The sequence below is a fragment of the Theropithecus gelada genome, chromosome 4 (assembly GCF_003255815.1).
Source record: "Theropithecus gelada isolate Dixy chromosome 4, Tgel_1.0, whole genome shotgun sequence".
Classification (NCBI taxonomy): domain Eukaryota; kingdom Metazoa; phylum Chordata; class Mammalia; order Primates; family Cercopithecidae; genus Theropithecus; species Theropithecus gelada.
The window spans coordinates 60,770,540-60,789,590 of NC_037671.1; the positions used below are offsets into that span (position 1 = coordinate 60,770,540).

A 19,051-nucleotide genomic window follows, 5' to 3' on the forward strand; every position below is an offset into this window, starting at 1 on the left:
AAATTGATGTTGAAAATAATACTATAGGAGCAAGGATTGAGAAACTGGAGGTCCCACAGGGTTTTAAATAAGGTAGACTATGATAGATAAGATCCAGAATCACTGAATTAGACACCTGTAGGAGGCAAATGGCTTTGAGGTACGGCATTCTTTATCCATACCTCGGTTTCTCAGGGTGACTGGGATCCTAGCCTGTGGGTCACCAGTAAGTGTCTTGCAATGGCCTCTGTATGGTAATATTGATCACTCTGGAATACTGAGAGCAAGGTCAGGTTACTAACTAGCCCAGCATCCTTTAGACTATGCCCTGAAGGGACATGATCAAAGTGACATTGCTGAGGTCAGGCCCAAGGTTGATGTGTGGTGTTAAGAGGTGACCAATTCAGTAATAGGCCAGAAGGGAGTGGCAGGGCAGTCATACTTACAGGGCCTTTGTGTATGTATATAAGCCTTGGGCTTCCTACACCTGTTCTCACCTGCCTAGCCAGTGAAAATTTCTCCAGAGCAGCATTTCATCAGGTCACAACATACTTGTATGCTCTAATAAATAGTATATGCTTTGTTATTATAATGAAGCATACAAATTCGTAAATCATGTAAACATTTAATAAAAATATATATTAGAATGAAAAAGGAATACTAATACTACCATACATAAGAGACTTTGGATAGATTATCAAATATATACTGCTTATTACACATTTAAAAAGAAAATAAAGACATAGCGAAAATACTGACTTCAGGTACAAAACTCTTCTAGACTATTTAGAGAGGGACTGAGAATTGAATAAAATAAGGTACATCTTTAATAAATAAGAACAGAGTAAAATAATGCATTGTGATCTAAAGATCAATGAATGAGCGGGTTCTTTGGGGGGTACAAAGGAAAGGGAGATTTAGGACTAATGTGTTTTTTAAATGCATTTTTGTTCTTACTCCCTAGTCCTATTCCTCCCCATGGAAAACCATTTTATTTTATTATTTTTTAAGTTTGAATTTCCATTTTTATTTTAGATTCAGGAAGGTACATATTCAGGTTTGTTACAGGGGTATATTGTATGACACTGAGGCTTGCGCTTCTATTTATCCTGTCACTCAAGATGGTGAACATAGTACCCAATAATAAGTGTTTCAGCCCTTTCCCCCTCCTTCCCTTTTTTGGAGTCTCCAATGTCTATTTTTCCCAACTTTATGCCCTTATGTACTCAAGATTTAGCTTTCACTTATAAGTGAGGACATATGATATTTGGTTTTCTGTTTTTGCATTAATTTGCTTAGGATAATGACCTCCAGATGCATCTATGTTGCTGCAAAAAAACCATTATTCCATTCCTTTTTATGACCACATAGTATTCCATGATGTATATGTACCACATTTACTTTATCCAATCCACCACTGATGTGCACCTAGGTTGATTCCATGTCTTTGCTATTGTGAATAGTGCTGTGATGAACATCCAAGTCCACGTGTCTTTCAGGTAGAATGATTTATTTTCCTTTGGGTATATATCCAGTAATAGAATTGCTGGGCCCAATGGTACTTATATTTTTAGTTCTTTGAGAAAATTTCAAACTGCTTTCCACAGTGGCTGAACTAATTTTCATTCTTACCAACAGTATATGTGTTCCTTTTGCTCTGCAGCCTTGCCAACATCTGTTATTTTTGACTTTCTAATAGCCATTCTGACTGTGTGAGTGAACCAACATGTTTCTTGATATCTCAGCTTCAATATCATTTGCTAATCTATTTCCTCTCTTCTTGGATTTTTTTTTTTTTTGTTCTGAAGATTAAACACATTTAACATTTTTCTCGTTGGCTTTTATATATTACCAATTCAGATACCTAAATGTCATAACATTCCTTCTTTTACTCCTTTGAGACTTACAGTCAGCCCACAATGAAATCTGACGTTTCTTCATGTACATTTTTATTCTTCATGCACATTTTTATTAGCATGGGTGTCATGCTAATTTTATAATTTACCTTCCTTTATAACCACAGTGACTAATTTCACTTACCTTCACCATCCTTCTCTTTTCTTCTTCCAACCATCAAGACAAGATAGCCTTTCAGCATTCTTTGCAATAACCAATATGATTTTGCATTCTCCAGATAATTAAACCTTGAACTGTCCATTAATAAAAAGTATACTACACCTCTTTAACTTCTCAGTACTGTGAAGAGTGCTTGTCACATGGTAGGTGCTCAATAAATGCGTGATAAATAATAACTCCAAAGACAATGCTTACTAAATGCCAGACCTTTCATGAGGAGCTTTACATGAATCATCTGATTTAATCTTTCCAACAACCCAGGAGAAAACTAAAGTTTATAAATATGAAATAAGTGAACCAAAGTCAAAGGTAAGTAAAATAATTAGTATAAATGCATCATATATTATAATGAAAAATAAGACTCAGTAATCAGCTAGTTTATAACTTTTAATGGCTAATACCTTTGAATTTCATACTAAGGAAATTGTAACATCAGAAAGATTCATAATACATTTCACATAGTCAACTTTGCCAATAAAAGGATAAAATATAAAACAAACCACTACTCTATAAAACAGAATAAATACATATTTAATGTGGTAAAATTCCTTATAAGGAAACAAAAATTTAAAATATTGATAATAAACCATAGTTTGAGAGTTGAGATATAATCATTTATATATTTTTCTAATGCCCTTGGCCTGAATACATTTTCACATTTGTACCTTGGCCTCAGCATATTTTCACATTTATACATATACAGTTATGTCTTTTCACAAGGATGTTAAGATCATGATAATTTAAGTTACTTGACGATACTTATTATTTTATTTTGGAAGCCTCTCAAAATCTAACATAGTTTGCAACAAATGAAAAGATTTTGCTTCTATCATTATATGTAATGTGCACAAGCAAATGTGTATATGTAAATTATATGTATTATCAAAATTTAATGGAGAAGAAAATGAAAGTAACAATTTTAAGAAAATCAAATCTAAGAACATATACAGGAATTAGAATGGAAAAAGTATTCTGGTATTATGAAAATGACATACAAGAGAAAAACAAAGATGATCCAAGATGAGAAAGTTAGAGTTGGTTCAGTTAATGAGGCATAGGCCACTCTGATGGAAGACCATCTTTTTTGCCATAATGTGACAATATTGTGTTCAGAATTATTCTTAATATTATACTACTAAAGGCCATTGGAACCCTACTATATAGTTTGTTAAACTAGGTTTAATAGCATGCTATTGCAAGGAGATCACATCACCAGGGAGACCACTGAATTAGCAGGGATCAGGCAGGATTTGCAAACCTAGGAATTGCTGGTACCACATTAATCTGTGAGGAGTTACTATTGTCTGTGGTTTTGAGATGGTGTATATAGATTTAAGTAAGCTAATATTAGAAGAGTTTGCGTTTAGATTGTTTTTGCATGTCACTTGCAGGATAGATAGTCATGTATGTCATTACTTGGTATAGTTCATCTGTTTTCTATAGTACAGTTTTGCAGGGTGTAGTTTCCATTTGAATTCTCAGTTCTCTGCTCTATTCTACTAGCAGAACTGCTTTTACTTTATCAATATTAATATAGTGAAATCCCATAAGAGTTAAATGAAATTAACTAACTGTCTGGAATGAATTAGATAGTGGTTAATTATAACAAAGAAAAAACATTTTTCCTCCTTGGTGACCTTCCAGTGCTTACAAGTAGTAATAAGATACACACTAGGCACTTTGCCTCCATTATTGCTTTCTTTTTTTACTTACCTCTCATTATTGTTCAGAATCCTGCTGAACAACACAGTCCCACTCCCACCTCCATGCCAGTGATAAAAAGTTTTGTCCTGGGTTAAATCTGGTTGAACTCCAACAAGATTAATGAAATAAAGCAACAAATTTATTCATTTATTTATGAAGCTGTGGCTGAAAATTTATACTAGCTGACCTTTAAGTCCACTTAAATGAGTGATTCTATGATTCTTTGAATCCTGTAGCAAATAGATATCAAGTGAATTCTTCAGGATGGAATGGTGTTTACTTATTGAATAAGCATCAGAACTTTGAGCTGCTGCTCTCTTCTATTTTAGTATTATGTTATAATTCATTATGACTGAAATTAAAATAAATGAACACACTCCAATCTAAGAGCTAATTAGTTACATTAAAAACTATATGTGTCTGGGTGCAGTGGCTCATGCCAGTAATCCCAGCACTTTGGGAGGCCGAGGCGGGTAGATCATGAGGTCAGGACATCGAGACCATCCTGACCAACATGGTGAAACCCTGTCTCTACTAAAAATACAAAAATAAGCTTGGTGTGGTGGCGCGTGCCTGTAATCCCAGCTACTCGGGATGCTGAGGCAGGTGAATTGCTTGAACTAGGGAGTCTGTGGTTGCAGTCAGCCGAGATCGCGCCATTGCACTCCAGCCTGCTGACAGACTGAGACTCCATCTCAAAAAACAAAAACAAACAAACAAAAAAATTATATGTAGTGTTAATATGATTTCACTTTACCTAAAGTTTAGAATTGCATGGATTTGTTTGGGTTCAAATGAGTGCGGTGAGGGGTGTGCATAAATAACACAGTGAAAATACAGTAGTCTCCCCTTTTCTGCTGGGGATATGATCCAAGATTCCCAGCAGATGTCTGGACCTGTTGATAGTACTGAACTCTGTTTATACAGTTGTTCCTCAGCATCTTTCAGAGATTGGTTTAAGGACTCTGCAAGTAACTAAACTTGAGCACAGAAGCTCAAGTTCCTTAAATAAAATGGCATAGTATTTGTATATAACCTATACACATCCTCCTGTATACTTTAAGACATCTCTGGATTACTTCTAATACCTAATATAATGTAAATGCCATGTAAATAGTTGTTATACTGCATTGTTTAGGATATAACAACAAGAAAATATTCTGGACCACCCATTTTTTTTCCCAAATATTTGCCACCCAAGGTTAGTTGAATTCATGGATGCAGAATCCATGGATACAGAGGGAAAATTGTACTATGATTTTTTCCTTTACAGTAGCAAGCAGGTGGCATATACAGCATGCATATGCTAGACAAAGGGATGACTCATGTCCCAGGAGGAACAGAGTGGGAAAGCATCACACTACTCGGAATGGCATACAGTTTAAAACTTAACAAACTTTTTATTTCTGAAAATTTCCATTTAATATTCTCAGACCATGGTTGACAGCAGGTAACTGAAACTGCAGTAAGCAAAACTACAAATAAGAAGGAACTACTATAGTATTTTATTTTTCCAAGTGTCTTTTTTTTTTACCCACAAGTATAAGGTATGTACTTTATGGTTTTAGCAAAAGTAACAAATTCTTGCCAGTCTATTCATATATTTAAAATGATCTGGTGATTTTGCATTTACAAGAGGTTGGTTGGGATTATCTCTAGGATCGATGGCAATGAACAAGAGGGAAAGTATGTTCCACAGAGCATATAATTCCATGACCTTGGATATATGGCCTCTGTGAACACTTCAACCCCTGAAGTAATTATTGAGGAAGAAAATATTTTTGTCCTTGTTTTTAATGAAATATGTGGAATTAATATACTCAACCAAGTAAATGAGTCCTGGACACTGCTTTCATTTTGAGGGGCTTCTTTATTCTTGACCAGTTCTCATATAACTTGTCTCTGGTACTTACCATAATACCATATGTTGATAATAACCTTTGCATTGAAAAGTCCTGATAAATGTATTTTCAAAATATGTGCTGCTATAATGTATATTTATATTAAAGCTGACAATAAACACAATATTTTATATTAGGAAGGATTTTCAACCATGCTGCTTAGCTTAATAGAGCACTCATAAATATCAAAAGTTCCTTAGTAAGCCCAAACTCACTCTACCAAATCTAAAAGCACACTGTTGTGAGATGGAATAATGTATCCCTTAGACTTCTAAGTATTTGTTAAAACAATAACTAAATTTTAATTAAATAATCACTCATAGTGCTCATGATGTATAAAATACTTCCACAAAAGAGTTGTTATTGGTTAAATTGTGTCCCTAAAGAGATATGTTTTAAATACGAACCCCTGAAAACTGTGAACGTGACCTTATTTGAAAATAGGGTCTTTTTAGATACAATCAAATTTGGAGGCAGTCCTTAGTGTGGATCCTAATCCCATATGGCTGGTGTCCTAATATGAAGAAGCAAGATGCCCGTGGGAAGATGGAGACATACAGAGAGAATACATGTATAGACAGAGGAAGAAACTGGAGTAATGCAGCTGCAAGCCAAGGAATGACAAAAATTGATGGCTAACAGTAGAAGCCAGGGAGAGGCAAGGAAAGATTCCACCCTGAGTCTTAAAAGGAGTATGATTCTGCTGACATATTGGACTTCTAGCCTCCAGAACTATGAGAAAAATAAATGTCTTTTGTTTTTAACTCACCCAGTTTGTGGTACTTCGTTATCACAATGCTATGAAACAAATACAAGTGTTATCTGTTTTGAAAATCCAGTTTTGCAAAGACAGACTCATTTATTCTTAAAGAATAAATCTACTAAAATGTAGAATGCCATATTACGTAATGAAACAAAATTAACTCACCATATTCATTCAAGGTGACATTTAGAACTCTCCCACATACATTTTATATTAATATTTTAGTGTGAAAAATATTCCTTTTAAATCTATGAGTGTTGTCCTAATTTAAACCATGCACTTTTACAATTTATGCAGTAGCTAGAAGTTAGTCCACTTCAATTTTTAGTATTTCTACTTGAGACAACTTACCTAGTGATATTTTGCCACTATATCAAAAAACAAGGAAAGTGGTAATGATGGCTGAAACATTAAGGAGAGGTACAGAGGTATGAGTTCTATACTTGTGGATAATATTCAGGTTTTCTAAAAAACTTTTCACAAAGCAATCTGATTTCTCTAGTTTTTCTACAAACAATGTAAATGCTGCCCCCTGAATGATGACTCAGTTCCAAAGTGATGATTGCATTTCTTGAGAATTACATTTAACAGTACATTACTAATGATGGTGTTCAAGTTTTTTAAAAAAGCACTTATTGTGGAAAATGGTAAGATGAAAATCACCACTTTATGATTTTCTTGTGTCCATGTAGGAGCCCAGAACTATCCCAATACACATTAGGTTTCTTTATTTAGTCCCCCATTTGTCACTTATGGTATCAAAATATCACATTAAATGCATTGCTGTACCAAAATTGCCATTGCTGTACCAAGAATGGCAATTATAGAAATATTAAGCACTATATAAAAATACAGTGTGCTACATATCCAATGGTACATTAGACATTTTTTTCCTTTGCTATAAGAAAAATCTAAATATCTCTTTCTAAAGAAAGTAAAATGCATTAGATTTGAAAAATACAATGCTATGTTTTTACACAGTCTGTTTAGATACCTATGGTTTTGGGGAGATTTTTAGTTCATAAACTTTTCTCTGTTTTTACTAACTATTATGGCTTTGGATATTTATTAGTTATTAGCCATATTAGTGCCAACTTAGAGCTGTGGTTTTCTATACAATGCCCTGAAATTTCACCCTACTAACCTTTACATAGACTTACAAGTCATTGGTGCATAATAAGTATAGCTTCCACTTAATGAAGCTAGATCTTTATATTTTTAACACTCATTTGGAAAACCAATTAACTCTGGCGCTGTTGAACAAATTGAATGGGAAATAAATCAAGTGTTAAAACATTGGTGACAGGCCAGACTTTTTGTAATTAGGGTGCTGATATGCCTAAGGCTGTCTATGTGGAGTTCTGTATTTTGATCGACAACTTCCATAGATTAAAGTGATTCAATTTTTTTTTTTAGCACATTGTCCGCATCTCACATCTTAAAACCCAGAGGCTTGAATCACAGGGAAAAATCCCTAAAAAGTGCCACACAATTTACATAGGAATTTCACTTATTCTTTCATATTCAACTTGCCAAGATAATATCTACTATGATAAGATGCAACTCTACTGTTCTTCACATCAGTTCCATTCAGAAAGGATATTTCGCTGCCTTCCTCTTTTAAAAAGACCTTTCAATTGTTAAAATCAGACTATTAGGCAGAGAAAAACCTCTCTAAGTTAAAAAAAAAAAGGGAGAGCAGGCAATACAGAGACGGAGGAAGAGAAAAGGATGGAAAAAAGACGTTAGGGACTCTTAAGAAGTTACTGAAATTTGATATAATATACTAAGATGAAAAGAAGAAATAATGATTAAAAAGAGAAGTGGAAGCTCCAATGTTAAAAAATTGGAAGTGCTAATTCTGCAGTATCTCTGAGTGACTTAAGAAAGTAGTATCCAGGAAATGAAGGATCCTGGTCTCTGAATACTGGGTTTGGGCTAGAGTGAATTCATATGGTTTTACCAGTACCTAGAAGAAATGCGCTTCAAGATCATGTTGTTGTTCCATGTTCACCACACATTTTTGACACTGGACAATGGAAATGACAAAAAGGTCATTGAAAATGTGTGCCTCTTTTTATAAATGGTGAAATTAATATTTTATTATACTCATGCATTTCCTGTAGGTTTGGTTATCGTAAGCCATTTTTCCAGAATCTGCTAAGTCCTGAAGGGTAGTAAAACTGGATTTCCAGATCCCCAAAGTGAATAAAATAAGCATAAAAATTATACCAGTTTTATCTCCCCATAACAATGTTTTTCCTTGTTACTTTGAGTGATGTTTTTTCCTCAGAATAATGTCCTCAAAAATCTGATTATTAGGTCAAAGAAAATATACATTCTTATGTATGCTACTAGGAATTGCTTTTTTGGAGCCCAAAAGGTTTGGGAAAATCTATAATACCCTCAGTAGTTAGTTTAGTGCATAATTGAATTAACTACTTCCTCTAATTTCTCTATTTTCTCTTAATTTTTTCCAACATATTTTTCTTCTAAAGATGCTTATTTTATCCATAATATCTTAATGCATTTTAACCATTGAGAAATCTTTAGCCCTTTTGAAAGGCAGGAGGTATTTAATGTGTAAAATATAAAATGATTTCATTCATACAAATGATCTGGAGGAAATTAATATTCACATGAGGCCAAATGAAGGGTTAAGAGAATCAGGGATTCAGGAAAGAATTTTTCCACCAAATTTTAATTGATGATTTAAATAAAAACATTTTAATATTAATTTCTCAAAATATTTTCAAATATAATGTAACTTAAGGAAATAAAATGTTGGAGCTTACTTTGTCCCTACTGTGACTTTCTTCCCCTCTTCTCTCTTTCCTGAGAGACATACAGAATTCTGAAGTTGATACATATCTTATCTGTCCATTTTTAATGCTGTATACAGATATATCTAAAAACAATATCTAAAACAATATCAATATTGTGCTTCTGACATTTTGTTGCTTGTTTTATTGATTAGTAACTGAGGGCACTGTTCTTTCTCAGATTAAATGACGTCCACAATCTTGTTCTTCCCAAATAGGGCCTTACATTAAATTTGATTCATGTATATAAATATTATTTTCAATATTAGAGAAAGTAAAATTTCTATTTCCTAGCACTTAGGTGAAGACATACAGAAAAATAAACAAATGAACGTGATAATTGATGATGTTAAGAGATTTGAAAGAAAAAAGCAGGCAGATGAGGGAAGATAACTCTGAACAGCTGACTTCCTACTGAAACCAACTGATAAGAATAAAATGACCAAGTCAAGAGCGGGAACAAGTAGTCTGATTAAAGGAACTAGCAGGTGCCAAAGTCCCGAATAACGAACAAATGTGAAGTTCTCAACAATAAAAAGCATTGTCAAACACCTTGTGAAGTGCATAGCATTTTGTCCTTTATTTTCAGGTGAGGCACAGGAAGGTTCATTAACTCACGCAAACCAGAAAGTGGTAAAGCCAAGATGCAAGCCTGGGCAGTCTGTTTCAAGAACCCTGCTCTCAGTATGCACACAGCCACTTGTCTGAGCCAGAAAGAAAGTTAATGGAGATGGTAGCAAGTGGCTCTGGTTGGTTGTGAAAATAGTTGTGGTTAACTTTTTCAAGTTACCATGGGATGACATTGAAGATCCATTGGCACTTGAGTGATATCTGATTTATATTCTGGAAAGATGATTCCTGGCACTCAGGAAGAATGCATTATTAAAGGTTAAGACTGAAAGCCTTTAGAGGACTTTCATGAGATTCTAGTTGAGGGATGATGATGGCTCAGATCAGACCACACCATGGATGGGGACGTTCAGGATATGTTTTGTAAGTATAACCAAAATCACTTCCTGATGAATTTGATTGGGGAGGTGAGAAAATGGAAAAATATAGGATGAAATACAAGATTTCAGGCTTGAACAGTGGGTGAATGGAGATACTATTTAGAAGATGAAGAATATTCAAGAAAAGATGGGTTTGACAGGGCCTGAGGTCATAGAACATAAATTATATTTTGGCTATTTTAAGCAGTTAGATTAACAAATTCAGATCTTAGGCAGAGTTTACTTCTGGAAAATCAATTTAGAATTGATGAAAGATAAACTAATTAGAGGGTCAAACCAATCCCTGCTTCCTCTCGGGAATAATTTTTGCTCATAGGTGCTTTCTGGAAGTCACATTTGTATTCCTAACTGTTTTAATGTAAATTTGCAGAATACAGACTTACACAATCCATTTGTGCAGAAGGGATCTCATTTGCTGGCAGATTTCTTATGGTCTTCTCTGTGCATGTGGAACACATTTAGTCAAACTATTTATTAGGTCTGTGGTTTTTAATAACAGGCTTTTTGGAGATAAATCGAATGGTAGTAAACAACAGATAACTGAGAGAATCAATGTTCTACCTGGATAGCCATATTTGTGTGGCACCCTTTCCTTTTGTGTTTCCAACATCTACTCTAATGGGGCTGACTAGGTTCCTACTGACTGTATGTGGAGAATTTCACTCAGAATTGGGAAATCTGTATCAAATGACTACGTAAGCTGAATGAGTCAAGATTTAAACCTGTTTGTCTATTATTTTTTCCCTTGGTTCTATAAGATTAAGCATTGTTAGAGATAGCTATGTTTCCTCATCAATTAAACAAGTGCACCCCTCAGTAACCTGAATACTTGACTTTCAACTCTCTCTTACTTTAGAGGTTTTCAAAATGTAGCTTGTGGACCACCTCTGTTAGAATCTACTGGGGTGCTATTTAAACAGTATAAAAACTTGGACCCTACTAGCAAGACATCTTAAACCGGGAAGTGTAGACTGGGGTTTGTAACACTGCGTTTTAATAACCTCTCAAGATAATTTTTAAATTTGCTAAAATTTGAGGATTGCTTTAACGTACTCTGTAGAACTTGTGTAATTGTATCGCATCATTAGTGGACACAGGATATAAGAGAGGACTCAGCTGGATCTATGTGGAAACATTTTAATGCTAATGCACAGGTATCAATGACTTAAAATGCTGAGAGCGTATAAAAGGTAAAATGACACTTCTAAGATCAACTATCTGAATTGAAGGTGAAAGTTTTGTTGGCAAGTTGACTCTTTCTTTCCTTGGCTATGTTCCCACTATGCATCTGCAGGTTGCTAGAGTGATGAGTGTTGGAGACTCATTTTACTGCTGCAGTAAAGTTTCTTTTTTCCACTTATAAGCCTTGGAAACTATGAATTTATTTTAGCTATGTTTTAGATGTCCTATGGATTGCTTCCATTTTTAGTGGGTGTCAAATTGCTAAGATTTTTTTTTTCATTAGAGACCAATGACTGGTATTTCTGTTAGAGTAATAATTCAACATAATATAGATTATATAGGTGTCTGAAGTTGTCCAAGGCTTGAACCTACTAGTATGCACACTCCATATAAAAATGTCTTCATTTATGTAGTCAGAAGACATACTTGACCCATTGTGTCAAATTTTCTAAAGAATTTTCATGAATTCCCTTCAATGTTTTCATTTGAGATTCTTCCATTTTCTCTTTTCTTAAAATACTCTCAGAACAAAAATTACCTGATTCATTTCAATGACTTCCATAGCCATCTCTAGGGATAAATGCCAGGTGTATGGTTCCAAACCAACTTTTTCTGATAAACTTTAGACCTGTATTGTTCATTGCCAATTAGCTATCTTTTCTAGGCTAACCTACAGGTACCTCCAAATCAGTCTATCCAAAACTAAGTTCATCTTCTTTTCCCAAATTGTTTCTTCATCCTATTATAGCCTATCCCAGCAAATGATGTTGACATTTACCCAGTTTCCCAAGTCAAGAAGACCGGACCCTCTATCCTCCTCCCTTTCTATATCCAGTTAATCACTGAGTTCTGTTAACTTTATTCTCTAAATATTTCATGAATCTCTCGACTTTTCCTCAACCCCAGTACCTTTGGCCTTGTATTAGATCACCATTTTCTATCATCTTGATCAGTGCTTCAATGTTCTAATGTGGTTTCCCTTCCAATCTTCTACTCCTCTCACTAATTCTCCACAAAACTCAGGTCTCTTTCTAGCATACTTAAAAATCTTCTCACGGTTTTCCATGATTCTTAGGATAAAGTCTAACTTCTTAAAACACCCTAAAATTTTTCTTATTTATTTATGTAGCCTTAGATTAACTCTCCAGCTAACCTATTTCTACTCCCTGCTCTATGCTTTTGTGTTCAGTTCTCTGCACTATGTCAGCAATGCAGTCTTACAAACAAGCTGTCTCCTTCTCAAACTCTATCTTCACTCTCTAAGTTGTGACACGGGTTATAACCTCAACTAAATACTCTCTCACATCTCCTCAGAAGAGATCAGTGTCTCTTTTCTCTATACCCATGATAACTCACATTATTTCCATTACAACCCTTGAAACAGTCTATCATAGTTAGCTCTCTGATTTGTAACTCCATATTCCACCAGTTGGTCATCTCCATAAGGACAGGCACTATTCCTATGTGGGTATTTAGTTTTTTACTATTAAATCTCCAGTGTCTGGTACAATGCCTAGGGTAACATATATATGTTAAATGATGCATGATGGGGTCATTCTAGCTGATAGGTGTTGGTTGCTAGGTTTCACTGAGTTAAAGTAAATTCTATGTCTCTGACTAGACTCAGTAGCAAAGGGGCCATGAGAATGTTTTAATATTCTGCTACAACCAAGGAAGGAGGATTGGGGAGACATGCATACCACATTGCTGACATTTCTTAGTTCTCACTAAAGGTTTTCTCCAGATCATCAGTGAGGAAAAATTCAGTTTATATTGGAGCCCTATAAAAAGTTGTATATAATTTTTGATATTAAGCTAAAATTAAATACATTTTCTGATAAAGCATGTGCATTCAGTCTTTTGCAGAATATCACTGCTATTCTCTATACAATTTTATGTAAAGAAATCCTTTCTTTACATAAAGAGATTGCAGAGATTGTGAAGAATTTATCTGATGGTTAAAGATACAGTTTAATGTGCCAAGTAAGCAAACTCAGAAATAGAATATTTCTTCCAGGATATTGTCTTATTATGTGATACTTCTCTCAGAACATGATACATATTTTAACAAATCAGTTAATTTTAGGATTATCCTCATCAACGAGGTAATTGCTTCAAAATGGTTTTCCATTATCTATTGCTTTTCCTGAATGTTGGGAGGTATTGACGAATTGTTGCTTCCTGGTAACATACATTTTATCTCCTGAGTATGTGGATTTAAGATGACTTTGTACTGGAAGTATAGGTTGTTCAAATTTACAGTTTTCAAAAATGTGTGGCTACTCACAATTTGGAGATTATAAAATTAAAACTGAGAAATCAAGGACCAGTAAAATGTGTATATGAATCTCTTAATGAAGAAATAATGTCTGAAATAATATGCTCCAAAATATGAGATCCAAGTTAAATCATGTAGAAATATTAACAATCAATTCTTTTTAATTTGGTGACACAAAAAACAAACAGAAAATATCTGCTTGTATCTTCAGAGTTTTCCCAAAAGAAACTTTTTTAATTTTAATAATACAAGATATGCATGACTTTAAAAGTTCAAAGACTACTTTCAGAGCACCAAGCACTTGTGTTTACAATAAACAAAGCTCTGAATCTGGTAAAGCTTATGCTCCCATTTTTATTCATCTTGTCTAGTCAACTGATATGGTTTGGCTCAGTCCCCACCCAAATCTCATATCAAATTGTGATGCTGAGTGTTGGAGGGCCTGGTGGGAGGTGAATGGATCATGAAGGTGTGTTTCTAATGGTTTTGAACCATCCCCCTTGTGCTGTCTCATGATAGAGTTCTCACAAAATCGGGTTATTTGAAAGTGTGTAGCACTCCCGCTTCACTTTCTCTCTCTCTCCTGCTGCCATGTGAAGATGTGCTTGATTCCCCTTAGCCTTCTGCCATGATTGTAAGTTTCCTGAGCCCTCCCAGCTATGCTTCTTGTTAAGCCTGAGGAATTGTGAGTCATTTAACCCTCTTTTCTTCATAAACTACCCAGTCTCAGGTAGCTCTTTACAGCAGTATAATGGCCTAAGACATCAACAACTGTTGAAAGTGCAGGATTCTACTTTGTACTAAAATTGGAGCACTGAAAAACATGCATTTTAGAATTTCCACTTTCAAATTCCTCAGGAAATTTAAGATACTTTGAAAATTTCATATAACATACATAACTAGGGAGGTTTTAAGTTTTATTAATATGACATTAAATCATTTCTGTTTGTTATACATAATAGTATAATGTGGTCAAATTCAGTTAAATAGATTGTCTGTAAATACCTGTTTATGTAGAATATTTAAATATGTACCAGAAATCTAAGCTTCCTAAAAATCATATTTACTACACATTTTAAAAATAAGAGTAGTACATTAATCATAGTCATGTCATTCAAATGGCTAACTGTCCACATTGCCAAATATTCACCAGTATTAAAACTGGGAAAATGCTTATGCTATAGATTATTAAAATCTATCATTTCACAATTCTTATCTGGAGAATTTTCAGAGATGCAAAACTTTTTATCACAAAGTTAATCTTCACTTTAATATTTATGTTTATTTTAGTTGAAAGCAAGGAGGAAATTATTTCATTAGACAAAAGCATGTAGAAAAAGAACATGGAGTCTGAAAATAAAACTAATTTATGCTAAAACAGTATTTCTATAAAATGTCATTGCAACCTTTAAACATTATGTTTTTCAACGAATTGTCATCTGACAAAGTGCACATTTTCTTTCTTGTGAAATGAAATGAATTATCAATTTAAAATAGTGTTTCCATAGGGAAAACATATTCTGAGTCTTTGGGATTGACAGTGTAAATGCTGGATTTGCTCATATAAATAGTTGCCATAATTCTGCATCTAATCATACTTAATCTTCTATTGTACCTCTAAATTTCTAGCTCTGACAAATAACGCCCTAACCTATGTGTACTTACACCAAAATTATCCTGAATATTTTTTGTAGTTAGTTTGATTTTGAGTAGAAAATGCACTTCTTCTTTAAAGGTCTTACAAGTAAATGAACACAGTTAAGAGGGTTGTAAAAATTAATCTAAGAAAAATCATTCCCTTTGATATGTGGATATAGTGACAGTTTAAAATTTATATGTGCTTGTGGTCATGCAACAAGTCCCCCATAAAGGATGTGACACATTATAGTGGCTAGGAACACAGACCCTGCAGCCCAGGAATCTGGGTTCAGATGGTAGCTCTACCACCTATTGTCTGTGTAGACTAGGGAAAGCTACTTCACCTCTTTGAATCTTGGTGTCCTCGTGTACTCAATGGGGATGATGAGAATAGAACCTAGTTCACCTCACTGTATGAGGATTAAATTAAATAAGTCAATATTTAAAAAAATTTTAGAGCAGTACCTGCCACATACTAAGCACTGTAAAATTGATGGTTAAATAACTTTGTGAGAAGCAGTGCTAGATTCAGATGCCACCACTTGGATGATTTCTCTCTGTTGGAGGGAGAGGACATTTTTAACCTGATAACATAGATGTAAAAATACTTCTGGGTTGTAAATAATCAAAGAAGGAGTTTTTCCAATGTTTTATTTTTCCCCTGAATTATTTTTAGTCCTTGACCCTGGTCTTCATGTAAATAACTGTGGAATTTTTTAGGGGTTTTATGGGTGTATTTTAAGGTTTTGCTTCCCATAATTAAAATTTGTCTCATCCACTTTTCTTTCTTTGTACACCAGGAGACCTCTCTAGACTGCATCCCCAAGCTCTCTTAACACCTGGCTTTCTCCTATGTTAAGCCAGGAGCAGGCACTGGCACGAAATCAGAGGAAAGAAAGGGAAAAAGATGAGGATGTATATCTCCCATTGCCAATCTGCTCTCTTCTGATGGGCCAAGGTTTGACAGTGGCTCCTCTCTGACAGCCGCTCTCCCATGGTGGCTGCTTTTACAGATTTCTTAACATTGCCTCCTGTTTGCCCCTTCAGAGGAGGAGTTTTAAAGCCTCCTACTGTTACTGGCTTCTGGCTGCTTCACCATCCCTAGTTGAAATGGCCCCCTTGTTGAGCTCTTTTCATTTACCCCAGTTAGTGTGTCATCTGGTTAATGCTAGCAACCTGCCCCATACAGGTAGTATTCATTAACTAGTTATAAATTTTACCTTTCTGCCATCTAAAGAAACTCATGTTGAGTGTTTAAAATAATAGGATGATTCACTATTTCCTATCTGCCCTTGAAACACTTACTTGTATAAAATTCAGTGGCTCTTTGGGAGACATTTCTACTCACAAACCCTTACCATAAAATTTGGTAAGTTTTTTGAAAGCAGAGTACTTTCATAATTTTTTTTTAGTGTGAGTTACAGAAACCAAAACAATATTAAAAGTGAACCCATCCTAACACGACACAGCTAGCTAGAAGATTCCAAGGCCTGTGTTCTTTTCCTCAATTATTCGATATCTACTAGAACATAATTTTAGCAAGGAAATAATTGAGACTATATAAAATTGAATCAACTGCTTACTTCATTAGAAAATATAGGACAGCCATTTCAATGATTACTTCAATCACCTCATGCTGGAAGTATATACTTTTTGGGACTTCAGTGAGGGAAGCATATTTAGAACAAACAAATGTAAGTTATAGTTTCACCCAGTAGGTAATAAAAATCATTAGGTCATTCATTCTTTCAATAGCTCTGCACTAGACGACTTGCAAAGCCCAGGATTCACTGTGGTGCTCAAAATGCACAAAGTCCCTCTCTTCCTCTAGGTTACAGTTGCGAGGAGGATGTTAACGCAGGCTGCCTGTGATCCCCCAACTAACTTTGTAGAAGTAGGGATGTGAGTGTTGCTCTTTGGGGAAGGAGAAGCCAGAACTTCATTTATTTTCTTATCCATTGAACCTCCAGGTAAGCTGACACATGATGCCTGTTAGGAGGAAACAATTTTCTATATTGAAAATGCTAGGCAGGATGTTCCTGCTAAAAGATTCATTAGAGTTAATAAATCTAGTATCTATGGATTTTTAAGGCATAGTTCCTTGGACAATAAAAGTAACTTGGACAGCTCTCTGGGGTACATATTTGTCCACTCAGATTGCCTAAACAAAACACCATAGACTGGCTGGATTAAACAACAGAAATTAATTTTCTCACGGTTCCGGAGGCTGGTAGTCCAAGATCAGAGTACCAATGTGGTCCGACTCTGGTGAGGACTCTCTGGCTTGCAGATCATACCCTCTTGCGGTGTTCTCACATGGCAAACAGAAAGAGATAGCAGTCTCTCTAGTGTCTCTTCTTATAAAGGCGTTAATCCCATCATGAAGACCTCACCCTCACAACCTCATTTAAACCCAGTTATCTTCCAATGGCCTATTCCCAAATACCATCACATTGGAGGACAGTTCAGCATATGAATTCATGGGTTGTGGGAAGGGCATGATTAGGTCCACAGCAGGTATAAAGTGGAGATATTGCACAATTTAAATCCTCCCTGTTCTGTGAGGTAACCCTGTGGACCTCACCTACAGACATCACTGATCATTCTGGCACTGACATGCATGTCTGATGCAAGAAAGAAGGAGCTGGGAGACATCCATGATGTTCAGACCTCTCTGTCCTTTGCCCAAGCCTTCTGGGTTTCCTGAATCCTTGATATTCTTTTTTTTTTTTTTTTTTTTTTTTTTTTTGAGACGGAGTCTCGCTCTGTCGCCCAGGCTGGAGTGCAATGGCCGGATCTCAGCTCACTGCAAGCTCCGCCTCCCGGGTTCACGCCATTCTCCTGCCTCAGCCTCCCGAGTAGTTGGGACTACAGGCGCCCGCCACCGCGCCCGGCTAGTTTTTTGTATTTTTTTAGTAGAGACGGGGTTTCACTGTGTTAGCCGGGATGGTCTCGATCTCCTGACCTCGTGATCCGCCCGTCTCGGCCTCCCAAAGTGCTGGGATTACAGGCTTGAGCCACCGCGCCCGGCCGAATCCTTGATATTCTTAACAGATATTCATGCTGGGTACAAACTCTGATCAATGGATTCAGTGTGACAATCTGATCCTGCATATTAGCTCAACCATCTCATGATGCTTCAATGAACAAATAAGCACAGAGATCACATCTGATTACCAATTTTGACAAAGGCTATAAAGAAAAGGTGCTGGTATCTTAAGAGGGTATAAGAGAAGGATTTCTGAGAAGGTAACTTCAGGAGTAAGGCCTGAAAGGTTCAGATTAGCAAACAGAACTACAAGTTACAGGTGCGGGTGAAGGGTTATAAGCTCCCTTTCATTATTCTTTGTATGGTTAATTTTTGTCAATTATCTTTCATTTCATTATTAACCTAGCATTTGATAAAGCATCAAGAGTTTATCATAACCACTGAGTAAGTCATTAAAAGATAGTATACTTTAAGTCTTAGCTCCAAGGTCCTTTCCTCTATATACCTTTTGTGTATCCCTCAGGCTGCTGAGAGGTAACCATTTCTGCATTTCAGCAAGTCCCCTCATTCTTCTCTGTTCCTTGCCCTGTTCTTTGATGTGCTTCTTAAAGTATTTATCACACTAAACATTTATCCCAAGATTTTACACTTACCATCGTAAGACTTTTGATGGAAGATAACAATATTGTATTTATCTTTGTATATTTTT

At 35.3% G+C, this 19,051-nt stretch overlaps 1 protein-coding gene across 2 annotated transcripts in view; it reads right to left on the bottom strand.

The window, feature by feature from the left end:
• Positions 1 to 19,051, bottom strand: part of KHDRBS2 (KH RNA binding domain containing, signal transduction associated 2) — a 588,458-nt gene that overhangs the window by 125,585 nt on the left and 443,822 nt on the right. The window lies entirely within an intron of this gene.